Source organism: Cryptomeria japonica, chromosome 10, assembly GCF_030272615.1.
Source record: "Cryptomeria japonica chromosome 10, Sugi_1.0, whole genome shotgun sequence".
Lineage (NCBI taxonomy): Eukaryota > Viridiplantae > Streptophyta > Pinopsida > Cupressales > Cupressaceae > Cryptomeria > Cryptomeria japonica.
In genome coordinates this window covers 909,220,265-909,225,351 of record NC_081414.1, presented here as the reverse complement: position 1 = coordinate 909,225,351, position 5,087 = coordinate 909,220,265, and positions in this window count along the sequence as shown.

Here is a 5,087-nt window from a genome sequence, read left to right as displayed (position 1 = left end):
CATAAACCAAAGAGTCTAGATTCTTGAAGGTATTCGTAGCATACCCCCATCCCCAGTCAGAGCCACTATTGAGCATCAAATCTGAATTAAGTAAAATATCTTGATTTGAGAAATTAAATCATAGAAGCCATCTATCTTTTGAAGAAATCATCATTTTCATTGATACCGTAATAACCCATAAGTTATCGAACAATTCTAATAGCATTCTATCGAAATATCCAAAATTCAAAAAGTATCGATGAGACCCAGCGATGTCTCATCGATATAAAAAGGGTATCGAAGGAAAGGGAACAATGATGAACTCTAAAAAGGACTCATCGAAAGAAATGATTCCACCGAAAGAGGATATTGAAGAAAGCAGAGATGATTTTCATCGATGGGAAAAGGCTTCAGAGGAAATAATACCATCGATGCAACATGAAGGAAACTTACCGAAAGAAGCGTTCTTATCAAAAGAATGATATTGATCAAACAGAAGGAAGCTACATCGATAAAAGATATCGATAAGGATATGAGTTTCGAGGAGGCTAAAAGGCATGTTACCGATATGTGTGGTTTTACCGATGCAACTTTATCGAGGAAGATTACTAATGAGCTCATCTATGAAAGATGATAGTGGAAGCAAATCATCAAAAGAAAGATGGTCTCGATGAAACAATAGACCCATTCATCGAAGGAGTGTAGTTATGTCAATAGAAAAAGTGTTTTGATGGAAGGATAAAGGAAGTTACTGAAGCCCAAGGTTTCTTCGACATGAAACCCGATGGACATCATATATATATTGACGAGGAAATAGGTTTCGAGGAGGCTAAAAGGCATGTCTCTGATATGCATTGTTTCATTGATACAATTTTATTGGTGGAAGACGACAAGAGAGGATAAAGAAAGGCTTCTGTGAGACAATAGATCCATTCATCGATGGGGCATAGTGATATCGATGGAAGAGGTATTTCGGTGGAAAAATAAAGGAGGTCACTGAAGCCCAAGGTTTCTTCGACATAAAAACCCGATGGATATCAGATAGGTATCGGTGAGGAGACAACCATAGTGACCGAATATAGCATTTCGATGAAGGGAGAAAATACCTAGTCGAAGTAATGTTCGAAACAAAAGTGTTAGTTAACGGTTATATGTTGAAAAACCACAATGCTTGGTGATAATGTATACTCTCATATAAAGGAGGGAGCTTTTGTAATATGGAGGAGAATTAGAACAAGAAGTAGATTATAGCCTCAGGCTTACCACTGTACTATTTTGGCGAATATATATAATATAATTAGTTGTTTTTTCCTTTGCATATGTGTTGCGGATTACTGCATTTTTCTGTAGGTAGTTGCTTATGATATTATCTAAAGGAGATAAGGTTATTTGTGTTCTTCCAGTAAAATTTTGTGTTTCATATTGTAGATTTGGATCAAAAAGAATTACTTGCGAATTGTAATTGTTCCTTGTATTTCTTCCTTGGATGGTCTCTTTAGGTTATAGTTAAATTCATTTAGGCAGTTTACAATATAGACATTGAAGTAGAGCTCATAAGAAACAGTAACTGACAGACTCATCGAGAGGGGGTGGGTTTAAAAGCTATCTCATAAGTTTACACAATAATTCCTAAAGAGATATAAAGACTTTGTCGCCCAAACAACAAAGAAAGGCACTGGTCATCTATAAAATACAACTCATCAATTCATACTTTCACATTAAAAGTAATAGGAGTAGTTGAGTAGGAATTATAGAATAAATTAGCAATAATGTATATATATATTTCAAGCACAAAGATCAAATAGCTTCTACAACAACAATCTTGAACTCATCTTCTATATCTCCATCCTAGGAGCTTATGCGATTCTGAGATAGGAGGAAGTCAGATCAAGACACTAAATCTGCTTTAAAAAGCATCAGTTGAAGGAACAACTAGTGAGTAGGTATACATGTCTAGGTTCTGCAGAGCCTAAAGTGAGAGAGTTAGTAACCAAATAGGTTCACTCTATAAGTTGGCCAAGTCAATTGGAAGGTTTGAGCATAGGAGTTGGCATTTCCTTAGAACCTATCCAATCTGTTGATTTGAGACCCAACACACTCCTCCAAGCCGTTACAAAGGCAAAAACCGAGTTGTACACTCCTCCAAGACAAAAGCCGAAGAGACCTGCACAGTCCTCCAAGCCACTCCTCCAATCCCTCACAAAGCCAAAGAGGCATGAACTTCATGTTCATATCATCCTCCATGAAGTTTCAAATTTGGTTATATGGATTTTATTACCCAATGTAGTATATAAGTTACACTCCTCCAAGCCCCCACAAAGCCAAAGAGGCTTGTACTTCTTGTTCACAGATCAGCCTCCATGAAGTTTAAAATTTGGTTATATGGCTTTGATTTCCCAATGTAGTCTACAAGTTACACTCCTCCAAGCCTTCACAAAGTGAAGGAGGCCCACACTTCATGCTCATGTCGGGTAGCCAAAGAGTCCCATACTTTATGTTACTTCATGTTCATGCTAGGTATAGGCCTACTTCAAGTTCACATCAGGTGTGGATGATTTGTATGTCATTTAAGATTATCAAACTTCCTAGAAATATTAAGGTTTTATTTGTCTTTCATGCTATGGTAGTGGTGGGTGTTGATGTCCAAATTTATATCCTTGCAGTCTGACCTAGGGATGCTTTGGATGTGAATTTTTCTTTCACATTATTTCCCTAATGAAAGTGTTAACACATGTGACCATCAAGATCACATGTTGGTCTTAAAGGAAGTGTGTTTATGAAAAAGTGACTTATAGATTAAGTAGTAGAATTGTTACCATCAATTTGTGGTTATTATTTCTTATCATATATTTATAATAAATTTTTGAAAGATATCCTCTCACCAAGTAGGCTTCCTATTCCAAGATATGATAGGGAAGAAAAAGTATGATATTTCTATTAGGGTGCAACTATGTAGTTTTTGAGTCAAACTCATTAACCTATGTTTCATGAGTAGTAGTTTAGAAGAACCCATCTCTCATGATAATTATATTAAGACTTTGCTTAAAAAAAGAGCTTATGGTGGATAGAAATTAGAGTAAGGGATAAAGGACTATAATGAACTTCAATTTAACTCTATTGGCATGATTGGCATAACTGATGCAGATGAAGAATGATGACGAAACTGGTAAGGGACTATTTGTGATGACATTGTGATGAAGAGATTGAGATTGCATGATTGGATGAATTTGATCAGTTATTTGTTTTGTCATTGATGTTAACTGATTCTTACTATGTTGTATTTTGTCATCTAAGTCTTTTTGTTCTACCAGAAATGCCTTACTGGGATTGAAGACAGTAAACTGGGAATTAGCACCTTAACTAGGAAATGAGGAAATGTTTTGATTAGATCTGGCGATTGGTGATGATTGAAGTGTTGTGGTTTGGAATGTGAGTTTGCATCATTGTAATATGTATCTAACCAGAACCCCATCATGTTTTGGTTATCGAAAATGATGGTTATGAATTTTTTTGTATTTTTGCCAGGGTTTAAGGACCGGTAAAGAATTCCCTTAACCAGTAATGATTTTTGGTTTGGCGGTGATCTACATCAATTTCAAGTTTTGAAGGTGACGTGGCAAAAATCATTTGAAGTGTTTGAATGATTTTTTGGTGCGTTTGAAGAGTAAATTTCTTGGGAATGTGCGAAGTGCTTAGCAGAGTGTTCTAAGGGTTTGACTTTGTATCAGATCGAGATGCGGTGATCATTCAATGGTTATAATTGATTGTAATGATCCATATGATGATCAATGATGATATGTAATGAGTTGTAAAGATCTGTGATGATCTATGTTGTAAGCCTTAGGGTTTTGTATCTGACCAAGTTGTAACTTAGGTTATTTAGGTTGGTACAGTTGATGTTTGTTATGTCGGTGGTTTTGAGAAGAGTGTGAAGACAAACCAGAGTATGAAATTTACTATAGCATAGCAGATTTGGAGAAAAAAATGGATAATGAAGAAATCAGTTAAGTTCTACACCTAGATCATTCACTATTGTTATCCTAACAATTACAATAGCAAAATCCCTTAACCGGGTAGGTCCTAATAGGCCATACATTGTAAATCCCTTAATCAGGTAGCTCAACATCTAAGTGTTAAATCCTCTTATGAGGTTGATCCTAACAGGTCAAAGCTCCTAATAGGGCTCATCATCTAAATCCCTTAACTAGGTGACTCCTAACAGGGTCTGCTCCTAATAGGGCATCTTTGTAAGCTTCTAATCGGGCTAGGCTCCTAACAGGGCACACTTCAAAAGAGTGCACAATTTTTGTGGGTACCAATTCCCACCATGGTTTTTCCCTATTTAAGTTTCCACATGAAAAACATGGTGTTCATATGGTGAATGTTTTTATGTGTTGTTACGTTTTACTTTCAGTTTATACATGCTGATGAATAATTAATGAGAAATTCTAATAAACCGGTTTAATAATTGGTTATCAATGATTATCGGTAATGGTAAAGAGTTTATTATTGGTTTATGATTTATTTGGTGAAGTTTTGTAAGTTCAAGTTTTAAGTTTGAAATTGTTGTTAATATTGATTCACCCCCCCTCTCAGTATTAACTGGACCCTCTAAGATTAACAATCTCTTTAGAAGAGATCCATGAAAGTTAAAACTATTTGAAGAATGGAAACATAAAATAAAAAAGGATGAGAGAATTATATTGTCAAGATTATAGAAAGTACTATCAATTCTTATGAAACAATTAGAATCCAGATCTCCTTTTCTAAATTTCTTCAAAGTTAACAATGTAATGGATTTCCACATTTCTAAGAAAAGGTCCTTGAGTTTTTATTGGAAATTATGTTAATAAAGTTTAATCTAATCCTTTCATTCAAATAAATCTGGTTCACTCATTATTAATATCATGGCAAATAATTTTGCTAAAGTTCGATCAAAGAAAAATTTAGAGTGTGTAGAAAATTAAAGAATGAGTTTCTAATGATCTCGGCTATGAGAGTGCAAAACAATTGATTAGCATCCATGAAAGTAAATGATTTTCTTAGCTCCAATAAGATTTTTTTGAAATGAATGATGCATTTGAATGCTTATGAATAAGTGGTCCAAG